Here is a 13,785-nt window from a genome sequence, read left to right as displayed (position 1 = left end):
CAGCCGCTGAAAGCCCAAAACCGCATTGACTCTGAGCAGGATCATGTTGCTGGTAGAAGACAAAAGAGCCAGTAACGACCATACCGTTTCACAATAAAGGTCTCTTAATGTAAGTTCCTTAGCGTCCTCTTTACAGGAAAATGTCCTTGGGCGCACACAATAGCTGCAAACCAGAGACATTGCTATTGATTGAAGCCAAGTTTTAAATATCACAAACCAAGATAGAGTGTCTGAACTGGACGACCCACCACAATGCTTTATAAAATATCATGCACTTTGCTGACCTTTCCCATTCCCTTTTTCCCATAATTTTTTCTTCAGTCTGAATAAATAACTGAGAATTAAATTTCAGCATGGCTGATAAAAATTTGCTGTTTCACATAATAAGTGCCATTTATAAACGCTTTCTTCAATATTATACAAGAGACAGCTTCAAGAGAGATGGACAAACCAAACAAGAGGAATAAAGGTTTGCTATTTAGCACAATTAACCTTCTCAACTTCTTCATTGTGTCTCAGTCTGCTTCTTGATTGAGCCATTTGTAGTCAATGTATCATTGTCCTTAAAAGTTTGCTACCTTGAAATTCCAGAATTCACCTTAAAATCAAGAAGCAGTGAAAGGTCCCTGTTCACTTAATGTAAATGTTGGCATGTTTATGTCAATGTTCAGCTGAATGAGGTCTCTCCTAGTCCTCAAAACTAAAGATATACGTAGTTGCGCAATAAAACACAACCTCATGCTTTAATGTTAATGTACCATTTCAGATTTGATAAAGGCCTGAAATTATTACTTAAAAACCACTTACTGTTTTTGATCAGAGGACTAAATATGTGATCAAAGACACAGTACAAGATTCTGTTTTATACAACATGCAACTACTTTTTTATCTGTTGTAATAGAGGTAGTTCTTTAAAGAAATTATTAATGTTAAATTATTCAAAAACATCCATAATCATCAAACAAAATTTATGTTATCTATATTCCACACAGGCAGTATTGTGCTAATCAAATTCACACTGTAACAATGCACTGCTGGCAATCATCTGGTCTGTAACAAAAAGCTTAAGATTAGGATGCTTACATAAATACATAGATTTTTTTTTTTTATGCGAGTATCATGCTGTTTTCATGGTAACAAAAAATATACAACTTTATTGTGTAGCTTGTTGCATGCCACGTGACCTGTTTTTGTGATGAGGAAATGATCTGGACACATTTTTTCCCAAACCACACGTAAAGACATATGGTATACAGTTTGAACATGTTTATAGAAACCTGACATTCACCGTAAATTGGTAAAAATCTCCCCAACTCAGCCCACACACTTCAGACCTGATTGCGATCGTAGTGCAGAGAACAGGCGGAAACTAGGACTGGCGTGAGGTTGGAACTTCAAAAAGTTGAGAACTATCAGAGTGTTTCCCTTATTGAATTTCCCTAATTGAGGGTGGTATGGCAATATCACAAACCGTTTTCCCTTTTCCTTAATCATAGGGGTGTTATTTCTTTCATCCCACTGTCAGAGCTGTTTCAGCAAAGCCTTGCGGCAGTTAAATGATTTCTTTAACTGCTGCTGTCAACATGAGCTTGAACAACAGGATCGACCTTGAATGATCGAATCAGTGCATCGATTGCCTGGCACTGCAGTGCCGTTTCCCTCGTTGCCTTGCGTTTGGTTGTTACCAACTATACCGAATGACATTCAGACCTTTATTGATGGGATTGTGCTCTCACTGGTCTAGCAATTATCAATGGAAAAAGTATGAGACGTAAGATGCTTTTTGCCTCATTCGAGATTTTTGGATCAGCAGCATGTCTGAGGACGGCTTTCCCAGCTCCAACCACAGGCATGTCAAAAAGGAGGCTGGGATCTGGTGTGTCTAGGGCAAGGGTGTCCAAGAGCCACCCTTGAGGGCCCAGTGCTTCCACATTTTACGGAAATCTTTTCACCGCCAACTGATTTATACCTGAAGCTATGACTGGAGTCTTCCATTCCGCATCGTATTTTCATCAATTCATAGAGGGGATCAAATTCAAGCTCTAAGCCAGAAAATATGATGGCTTTCCAATATCACTGTCAAATTGGGTTTTAAAGAGACACTGGGACCCAAGAGGGGAAGCAAACAAGAAATAGTGCCTCAGTGGGACTCTATTCATATTCTGCATTCAACTCTATTTATACTTGAACTAAATAGAAATTAAAGTTATGTCAAAATTATTATTGCATCTTATTTGTGCAGCAATTTGCCCTCATCATTTAACTGAAAAAGCCATCCAAGAAAAACCAAACGATCCGAGTGGCTTTCATACATGTAAACAACATCTCCGGCTATGTTTTTAAGTCACTCTAAAATGTTAATTATGTATGTCGGTCTGGCAGAATTTTGAGTTCTATGTAAATTACAGTGGATAAGGCTAATTTGGCTGTTAAGAGTGCTTTTTGTTCCAAGAGTCATACCAAAATGAGCTTTAAACTTTACCAAGTCTGTCATGTTAACCTGCTGAAGTGTAACTTACACTGTCAAGCATGTATTATGGAACTAAAGAAAGTTTTTTTTCACATTTATAATTTTAGCATCCACCACAAATCCACCGCTAAATTGACACCAAAATAATACATCGAGCTTACACAAATTACACAAATTTGTTTACCATTATTAATACTTTAATAATACAAACAGATATGCTTCTCTCAAAAATGTCATTTCTGTATGCCTTTCTTTCAAAACTTTAAAGTACCCACACCAAAAAATGCAGACATTTTCCTAAATATCTCCATTTGCATTCCACAGAGGAAAAAATGTCATACAAGCTTCGAACAATGAGGGTAAATCACAAATGTTTAGGTGAACTATTCTTTTTAGTTAACTGTTGATATGTGTGTTATCAATGGCAGACAATTTACTATACTGTAGGCCAGGGTTCCTCAAATCTTACCCTGGAGGTCTATTGCACTGCAGAGTTTAGCTCCAACCCTGATAAAACTCACCTACCTGTGATTTTCTAATGATCCTGAAGACACTGATTAGCAGGCTCAGGTGTGTTTGATTAGGGTTAAAGAAAATGGATCTCGAGGTCCAGATTTGAGGATCACTGCTATAGGCTGTACTCAATTGATCCTTAAGATTAGAATCAAAATCACATCCTGGGAAGAAAACAACAAAATTGAACTGAAGTAGACCGGATGCATGCAATTATTATTAATAATAATGCTGAAACTCAAACTCCGCAGCAAGAACTTTCTTCATTTAAATGGAGCATTTGATAGCCCCTGTTAGCCACGTGCAGTAATATGAGATGGACTGTTTAACACATTATATATTATAATGGATTATCACACTTCATAATCAATACAATTATGTAGCTTTACACCCATATTCAGTAATAAAATAGGTTGCAAATGCATTTTGACCTGACAACCTGGGCACTCTATGAGCTGCTCTTTCCCATAACAAAATGTTTCACGAAACCAAAATACGCAAGTGCTTTCATTCATCATGCATTAAACGATCCATCTACAACCTAAACAACTGTTCTTACAAAGGCCCTGTCCTCTTTGAACATCTGTGCTAAAGACATCACAACAATTCCAGTTTACTGCAGTCTAATCAGAAGACAACACAATTTTCCTGCAAACTGTATAGAGTGTGACATTGTTTTGTGTAAAAGAGCCAGCAAACAGTTCGGTCACACTGTCTCCACCATTTGCTGTCAGCCAAGCATGAGGTTATGTGAGGGAACTCAAAAGCAGCAGTACGAATGGATTAGAGGTGAATTTCTTGATTTGTTGGGGGAGCAAAAAGAAGTGTTGTTTCTCTTTTGAAGATGTTATTTAGTTCTTAGCTGTGTTTTCATTTCTTTCCCTTATCCTCTCCATCATTCGCCACATTTTTTTATGCGCACTTACTTTTCTCTCTCATCTATAATCGGCACATCCCTGTTGACATCATCTCTCAGGAACATCAAATGACAGGTACGGCATCCATCTGCTGACAAATATTCATCTGCAGACAACAGTGCAATGAAATGTAACTTAAAAGGAGTGAAATCTCTGTCCAACAATAATCTGTGCTAGTTTCACCGTGCCCAGTTTCTGTGGGGAGACTGTGGTTCATTCAGGTAAACGCAAAATTCTTGGTCCTTCATTCATGCGAATCACAAGCTCATAACACAACATATGACGGCATTGTTGGAGTGTGTTGCCTTCATTCAGCTTTGGCTGGCTTTGTTTTGAATCCTGATCAACAGTAATTACAGTGTGAGTGAGATCCAACTGAAAAAAAAACTGTCTAAGGTATGTTTAAAGACTTTCAAACAACCGTGACGTTCATCGCCTTGGGCCGGCAGAGCTGGGAAGAAATAGCAAACCCCCGCCTCAAACAAACACTGCCAACAACTTCCAGTGATCTCTCTTTCTCACACTAACAAATGCCTATGACATCATCCCATGACATCATTCCTGTCTCTACAATTTTGATGATATCATGCGTCATGTGATATGTCAAGATTCAAAAGCAGTAAAAAGTCCAAATACAGAAAAAACTATAAAACGGGAAGAGGAAACCATGAAGAATCATAGTATCTACAACACTGAGATTAATTTGATCTTCGTCCAACTATTCAGAATAGTTTGAAAGACTAACAGGAGATTATTCTTTGTACGTCTTCGCACATGACAAAACACTACTGCTACATTTAAGTGAAAATGGGATCATTTACAACTGAAATTGCAAAATTTATGTTTTTTGAGACATAGGTTGATATGTTAGAACACTACTATATATATATATATATATATATATATATATATATATATATATATATATATATATATATATATATATATACTTTCACTATTAATAATTTTATATGCTTTTGTCATTTTTATTTGATTTTTAATATTTTGTAGCTTTAATTTATTTTTATTTCAGTTGTAGTCATTTTAGTACCTCAGCTCAACTTCAGATTGAGATAGTTGCCAAGCATACATTTCTACATTTTTTTTTTCAGTTTAAGTTTAAGTTTAATTATTCTAATATTTACATTTTAATTTATTTCAGCTTTATTTCAATTTGCTAAAATATTTTTATTTAACAACACTGCTTCAAACCACCAATCGAAATCCACCACACTGATCTATCAGAGCACAAAGTAATAAAATGTGATCCAATATACTAAGACCATTCAAAGTTCAAAGCTGTTATTGAGCAATAAGCTTCACATTACTGGGAATGAAGTCAGTCTTCATCGCCTGGCTTGTTTTAAAATTCTGTCATTATTTACTCATTGTGTCATTCCAAACCTGTATGAACCTTCTTCAGTAAAATACAAAACGAGATGTTAGGCTAAATGACAGCCTCAGTCACAATTCACTATTCAATTGTAATCTCCACTTGTGGAAGGAAGACAGCCATATGGCTTTGAAACAACATAAGGGTAAGTATTTTTGGGTGAACCATCCATTTAGAATCAGAAACGCTTGCATCTTACAATGGAAAAGAAACTGCGAGTATGTAATAAAACTTTCAGATCATCCACTAAAAGTGTGCCAGTCCCCACATTGTTCCACATGGTTGAAGACAGTACATGGAAAACTGCATCAATCCACCCGCATTTGTTGCATCTGACTTTATTTGTCATGGTCATGGGTATGGAAATCACACTTTGCTGAAGATTAGTACACCAGAGCCAGAATGGTGGTATATGGCAAGAGTATGTTTTGCTCTACAGGCACATTTCTCCTCCAATTTAGCAGAAAATATGCTGGACTTCACCTCTGACTACTTTGCAGCTGGAAATAGTCAGGATTCAGGCCTCCATGTCCCCCCCCCAACTCCAGTTTACTTTAACAGATTGTACTGTATGCATATGTTTACAATTTAGGGCAATCCCATTACTTATAATGATTCTGCACCATGTGTCTGAGCAAACACATTTGTTTCACTGCACTGGCTTATTAGCTTAGTGAGAGTGTTCCTGTGATACAGGCCCGGGAGACATGGCAAGCACCGATAGGTTTGTTGATTGGATCACTGCGATTGAATCGGTGGCCTTGATATCAAAACATACCTTGTAAGCTCGGGCAGCTGGTACTGGTGTTAGCGTTTGCTTGCAGTTGGCGCAGGACAAAAAGGGATTCAGAGGACTGGAGGGCAAACCTGCTGACGTGTATGCTAATACCCTGGCATGGCTTTTTAGTCTCAAGAGAGATTGTAGAGCGCTCACACACATGGACTGATTATTGTTGACTTGTTGCATTCATTCAAGTAGTAATAAATCTGGTTATTTTAGGTAGCCAATCATTTCAATTCAGTCTCTAAATCTGAGCTATAGTGTTCCCTCATTGATGAAACATTTATACATTTATTTATATAACTTTTATTAACCAAAAGGTTGTAGGTTCTATGATACATGAGAAAAAAAAGTTTAAAATAACTGTAAAAATAAATAAACATTTATACATTTATTTATATACTTTTAATAAAGGTTGTAGGAATATGAGAAAAAAGTTTAAAATAACTGTAAAAATTATAAATGACATAATATAATTAATAATAGGAATATTTTAAAAGTAGGTTATAAATATATAAGAATTATATATATATATATATATATATATATATATATATATATATATATATATATATATATATATATATATATATATATATATATATATGTGTGTGTGTGTGTGTGTGTGTGTATCTCTTTGTATAGGTAGATATTCTACAAATCTTATTCAGAAATTTATATAGTTACACAATTATGAATAAAAAGCCATACTTGTTGGATATCCTGTTTAACTCTGAATTATATACCATTAATAGCAAAATGTCCATTTAAAAAAAATTTAATTTTAAAGTACAATGAACTGTTGTTCATATGCTTAAAGTATGATATGATGCACGAAAAAAGACTGTTTTACGTGTGAACCAAAGATGTGCAGGTGCTCTATAGGGTGCAAAAGGCAATCTGTCATGACAGGCTATGTGTGAGAAGATATGCTTTATGTTTCTGCACAGCTCACTGTTTTTTTGGAACGGAATTTGGAAGTCAGCAACTTTTTCCACTCCATGAATTCTTCTTCTGTTATATTCTCAGGTTTCTAGAGAAGAGGTGAGGTGTGGGTATGAGAAAATAAAGGAAAGATACCAAATAAGAAGACAATGTATTTATTAATCATTAATTAGTTTACATTTCTTAAAATGTTTGTTTTTTTTGGACTGGTTAAATTATTTAAAAGACCTTAAAGCATGATAGCAGTGTAAAGAAAGTGGTACAGAAGCAAACACAGGAGGGTGGTGGTGGAGAGGGTGGAAAGTGGAACAGTTAAAATTAGCACACCTGTTGGTAATTTATCACACATAAACCTCACACCTCATTTTCACACCTGTGGCACAATGGGTTCTGAATCCCGCAATTCAGTCACACATGCTGTTCTACACACATGCTAAGGAGCTAGCAGTGAGTTCCCTGCATTGAAAAAGAGCAACAACATGGCCAAAGATCAGAGAAACAGCGTGCTTGGGATTTTTTCACACCATTGAGCATTAGTGGACCTAACAAGACCCTTCTTTTCCACCTGCCAGTGATCCAATCTCATGACGCTTCATAATAATACCACTGCAGTCTTACAATCCAATACAGTTAATGTATTGTAAAGTTATTCGAGAGTGCCTTTTCAGCCAAAAACTTGCATATCATTCAAAAATCTGTATGAATTAAATGGAAAAAGAAGATATGTCAAAGAACACTGGGGTCCATACAACACCGGGTAGACTTTAATGGGGAAAAACCTCAGACATTTTAAAAATCATTTCCTTTGGCATTTGACCAAAAAAAAAGTCAGGAACGTTATACAGGTTTAGAAGAACATAGTGGTAAAATGAAAGGGCTGCCAATTATGCATTTTACCACCACTCACACAGGAATTAGAACAAAAAAAATCTACACTTAGTTGTCAACTAAGGTCCCAGAAGCCACTAGGGGGCTTTAAAAATCAAATTTCAAATTAAAAAAACTATTTCAAAAGCGGCACCTAGTGGCAAAGAATGAATTTGCATTTTTATTCAAACCAATGCAAAAAGGCCAACAAGTAGACAGGCAATATGCTAATGTTTCACGCTGAAGTCAGTATAAAACAGCGTTTCAATGATTCAGAGTCGACTCTTTCTTTTCAGAGACAATACCTTTATAAACGGTACACTTTCAGATTTACGGCGCAGATTTTGCAGGATGTTTTCATTCATCTAGAGCCGTGTTACACACTGCATGTAATTAAAAAAAATCCATACCGGGCACTTTAATTTACTCTGTCAGTAACTGTTGCTTATTATTTAAAGAACCAGGATTCCCACAGTTCCCCAAACCTTTACGAGGAAGCTTCATTTTAAGAGTGATTTCCAGACTTGGGTGAGTAATGTAAAGTAATAAAACGCAATAGAATATATGTCCTTCTAACAAAGCCAAGCTCTAAAAAATTGTTGGCCTCTAAATCAAAAAGATTGAGAACTAATGCACATGGGTGGTATTGGTGGTATTTGGTGTGTTGCTTTGCTACCCACTGGTCTAAATGATATTCTGGTAGAGATGAGTCAGTTCTGTTTTTTTCTTTCATTTTATCATCTATCAGCAGAAATTTAGTTGAATCTCTTGGAAAAGTAATAGCACACCTCTTCTCAAGCTATACAGTTTGAGGAATCATTCAGATTCTTAACATAACAGATAATTTACCCGATAAGTTTAATAAGTTTTGAAAACAGTTAACGGGTTATGAATGCACATAAAACTGACCCACACATACATATACAGGCACACTATCCCGCAGACCTCCCTCTAAAACTATTGTTTTGCCTTCACGCCTGACTCTGTGCTATGCTGGGAACATGAAAGGTATTACCTCATTAACCCTTTAACGAGACCTCTTCTCCACCTCCCTGGCAAAACTCTTCCCTACCAGGCCAGATCAGAAGTGATCCATAAGGTCAAAAGTGGAGAGCACCACGGGGGTGGCAGGGAGAAACATGCCGAGGAACCTCATATGGCCCCAACCACTGAGAGAGGACTTCAAAGCCCGATGCCCAAGACTGAGTCTTCTACTCCATAAATAGCTGCAGCAGACCCTCCAAAAACTTCTATTGAGCTAATTAAGCAAAAATTCAACAGGATACCACGCAACACCCATGCCATCGACTTCAAAAACGGCATGAATACGATCAGCACAAGCCTGAAAATAACAAAAACAGGTTCTACAGTTGCGGTTTCCTGCACACATGGGTGGCACAATGTATAAAATCTGCGTGTATTGTTACAAATTTGTCAAATCCCTGTGAAAACCTGGCAAGCGAGGACATGCCAGAGCACTTCCAGATACAAATGAACACCAGGGCAGGGTTTTATGTAATGGCCGCTCGTCTCATCTGCTCCCCAGGGCAGAGCTTACACTAAAGAGCTCTGTGATAATCACTCAACTTCAACCTCTTCTTGCTCTTACCAAAACAGACCTGTCTGGCAGCCAGATACATCTCAGATACGGCCCCTGTACGGCCCCGTACTCCCATAAACACGTTGGCCACATCATGCAACTTTCTTCTTTTGCCTTTGAGAAATTAAAGTGGTGTTGATCTCGACCAAGACGTTTTATGCTAAAAATGTTTATTTACAAAATGATAATGCATCATTGTAATCGCTGTAAGATAAATGAACTATATACAAAACATTAACATATCACAACCTACACTACTGTTTAAAGTGATTTCTTTTTTATTTTACAAAGAAATCTGAACTTTTATTCAGAAAGAAGACACTAAATTGATCAAATAAATTTGTCACTGTCACTTAATTATTATAAAATACTTTTATAATATTACATATATATTGTTCATTTGAACTCTCTGTTCATCAAAGAAAAAAAGGATGACGGTTTGCATAATAATTACAATAATAAGCATATTAAAATGATTTCTGAATATTTGTGTGATGCTGAAGACTGTTAAAAATGTGAATAATATTTTAATAATATTTATTTAATAATATTTAATATTTTAAAATAATATTTATAAATATTTCTGTTTTACTGCATTTTGATCTTGTAACTTAACCACAAACTTTTTAATTGTAATACACATTTTCAAAAAAAAAAAAATATATATATATATATATATATATATATATATATATATATATATATATATATATATATATATATATATATATATATATATATATATATATATATATATATATATCGTGTTAGTTAATAGATAAATGAATGTTAACAAATGACAGCTTATTTTAAAGTGTTACTAGGAAATTGTTTACTTGAAGAAATTGCATTTAGAAGACTAAAACTGACTTGAATGAATATGACATAATGAATAAATCTATAAAAACATAAAGGCAGACTCTTGTGCATGTAAATTAGAATGACAAACTTTAACTATTACTGGAGTGTCGCCACCAAAGCCATTACTAGCACATGAACATGAAAACTACATGTGACCCCTGCCTGTGGATACCTCCAACGTACCGTCCTCTCTGTGACAGCTGTTTACACAAGAGAAGACGGTGTGCTTCTGAGGTCTGGCTCTGGTTCAGATAAAATAATACACAGTTGAAGTCAGCCAAGATGTAATACAAGTGGATAACGGAGAGGATGAAAAAAGGAGGAATTTGTGAAATGTACAAGGATATTTTCTCTTTCCCCTCCTCCCTAACCTTTCCTTTACCATTCTCCCCCGCCTGGCCTGACCCCCTCTAAATATCTGCTACTCAGCTGGAAGTTAAAGACAAATGGAAAATAAAGGAACATAAATAGAGATATACTGAAGTCGCACAATGCATAAACTCACCACAATTGAAGTCCTCTGCGTTCTGAAACTGAAGAGTCTGAGGTATGCGTTTGAAGGCCACATGCACATTAAAATCATAACTCAAGCTTGTGAATTTCCCCAAATTATGGGCAACAGATTACAAAGCACAAAACAGGGCTTTTCTCCCTCAGTTGTTTCCTATTTAGGTGACACAATGCCAGACTACATAACATGCATGTACACAAACCAGCATCAGCAAAGACAAACGCAAAAAAACGTTCTACAATAACTGCTGCAATACTAGACTGAAACTTGCTGTTATCACACAGCTCATTGGGAAAACCTGATTCTGATTCACCGTTTGGAAGTCAATTTTTCTTATATTTATAAAATAACAATGTAACATTATGTCATAACACAATGACTTTACCTTACAAATTTAACTGCAAGTATTTAACATCAATATATACAATTAAATTACAAAACAATTACATAAGACTCCGCCATTTGGGGTTGTTGTTTTTTTTTTTATAAAGACTTTTGTGCATTTAATGATCAAAAATACTGTAAAAAATAAAAACTATTAAAAAATGTAAATTTCAGAGTATTTCTAATTTAATATATTTTAAACTGTTATTTATTCTTGTGATGGCAAGGTAGAATATTTTGATTTCCTTCAGAAATCATTCTAATATGCTGACCTAAGAGGCATTTCTTATTATTATCAATGTTAAAAAAAAGTTGTGTTGCTTAATATTTTTGTAGAACTATGATACATTTCTTTATTTTAAAAAAAATACTAAAAAGTACTTTTTAATAGTGTGAGCTACTGCGTACCTTAGATCAGTAAAAGTCTTTTTTCTCTTGTGAGAACCAATACCTCTGTCTGTGAGAGAGAAGTTATAAACCATGTTAGTGACGGCATGATAGTAATGAAGTTAATTGAGCATTTTATACTCCTAGCCATAACAAATTCATAAGATTGACACAAAATCGCCCATTCATTTCCCATTTCCCATTGCAAAAAGCACACAGCGTATTATTTAATAGAGAACAGAATGTTTTGAAGACCTTTTTGTTTAGTTCTGTTGCATTAAGCGAGGTCGCATATGACTCACGACTCCAAACAAATGCGCTGATTACAGATACATGTTGGCTACTGCTCACTAACCGCTGACACTCACTTTCTCATCAACGGCTAGTGACCCTTGAGGACCTCTTCACATCTGAGATGCATGTTGAATCCTCACAGAAAGAGAGGGAGGGCGGGAGAGAGACAAAGAAAGACAATGAGCTTAGCGCCAGGGCAGTATAATGACTACCATGCCTGGCCTTGATTAAAACCACACCAGGGCTTCTGGGTTGCACAGGCAGGCAGCAGGCAGGGTGTCGACCTCCCTTCCAAGTTCTAAGAAAGTCCAGACGTCCTCGACCCAGACCCACAATGAAGACGGGCACAATGACAGGGCAAAGGGGACGAGACCCAAGCTCAATCCACGGACAAATTACAAGCGAGCGGTGTAGCTTTATTGCCCCTGACCGGTTCACTTCCGCACCATACTGAAAGCAAGGCGTGTGGATGGCTGGTTTGATGTGGTGTGGATGCGTAATTAGAGGTCCTATCAAGCGCAGGGGAACAGAGGAGGCCTGTCCATCTGTCGGGTGTTAGTGGGATGGGGAGGGGGAAACGGCAGCCCATTGCTCCCCCTTGTTGTTGTTCCAGCGATTTGTGTAGGCGTGGATGTAAATATCCATCAGAGCCGGAGACAGACCTCACACGCCTGCTTATGTATGTGTGTTTCTGTCTGAGGAAGCCTCTAGAGCTCACGTTACAACAAGGCCTCAGCAATCGATTCGGAGTAGGTACAATAGGAGGCCTGCATACACCCGGACCGACGGCCTTTCGTGAAGAACGAACATAAATGCGGTACAGAGTAGAGCCTGGCAAGACCTGGGAATACAGAGAGCCAACTCAAGGCAGTTCGATTTCTCCAACCCTTCCAAAGCACTTTGAACCACCAATTAAATTCTTCAAAATGTCCAGCACACTCAACTGACACTCCATTACCCTGTCTGTGCTCTCCCGTCCTTTCTCATATAGCTGGATCAGTATGGGAGGGGTGGGTGATTCATATGGAACTGCATGGTGCAAAAGAACAGCATGGTTTCTCTACATTTACACACTGTTTCAAAAAATGTACTAAACTTTTTCACTGCCTACACTTTTAATAAAAATAAAGGTGCTTAATAGGTTTTTCAGAGCAATGTTGGCCCCCCAATACTGCACATTTTGCATCTCTCCTTTGTCTGACACACCCATTTCAGCTCTTGGAGTCTCTACAAATAAGCTGATGAGCTGAATCAGGTGTGTTTGATTAAGGAGACATGGAAAACATGCGATGTTGGGGGGCCTCCAGGAACGTGGCTGGGAACCACTGCCATAGAAGATCCACTTTTTTTTTCCGCAAACAACCATTCAGTCAAAGGTTCTATAAAGAACCGTCTTAAAACAGAAAGGTTCTTCAGATGTTAAAGGTTCTTTATGGAACCATTTAGACAAAAAAGGTTATTTTGCACCTTTACTTTTAAGTGTACCTATCTACATAGGCAGCTATATAGGCAGCTACATTCTAGAACAACTTGGTCTCATAAAAATATGTACCTGTTTTTACGTGCCTTACTGCACGTTTTGCCATGGTTTCAAAGTGAAATGTCCACTAAAACGCAGTTGCGCTAAAACTCAGGTTAAATATGTAAACCCTGACACATTTTTATTATTTATAGACATTATTTATATTATTTATACATTTTCCTGTTGCAATCCATTCTACAATTGGCATCTGAGAAGGAAGCATAATCAAGATACATTTTTTTCAGAAAAGACATGTTGGAAATGCACTTAACATGCTGGCTATGGAGAAAGCCCACTAGGGTTTGGAAGAGAGCAAATATCTGTTACTGAACAGGCAAAA

The 13,785-nt window shown here is 36.8% G+C and overlaps 1 protein-coding gene across 1 annotated transcript in view; it reads right to left on the bottom strand.

Moving 5' to 3' along the window:
- Nucleotides 1–13,785, bottom strand: part of rspo2 (R-spondin 2) — a 51,725-nt gene that overhangs the window by 31,549 nt on the left and 6,391 nt on the right. The gene's annotated exons all lie outside the window — the stretch shown is intronic.

The sequence above is a fragment of the Puntigrus tetrazona genome, chromosome 16 (genome assembly GCF_018831695.1).
Source record: "Puntigrus tetrazona isolate hp1 chromosome 16, ASM1883169v1, whole genome shotgun sequence".
Lineage (NCBI taxonomy): Eukaryota > Metazoa > Chordata > Actinopteri > Cypriniformes > Cyprinidae > Puntigrus > Puntigrus tetrazona.
This window is presented reverse-complemented; position numbering and strand designations above follow the sequence as displayed.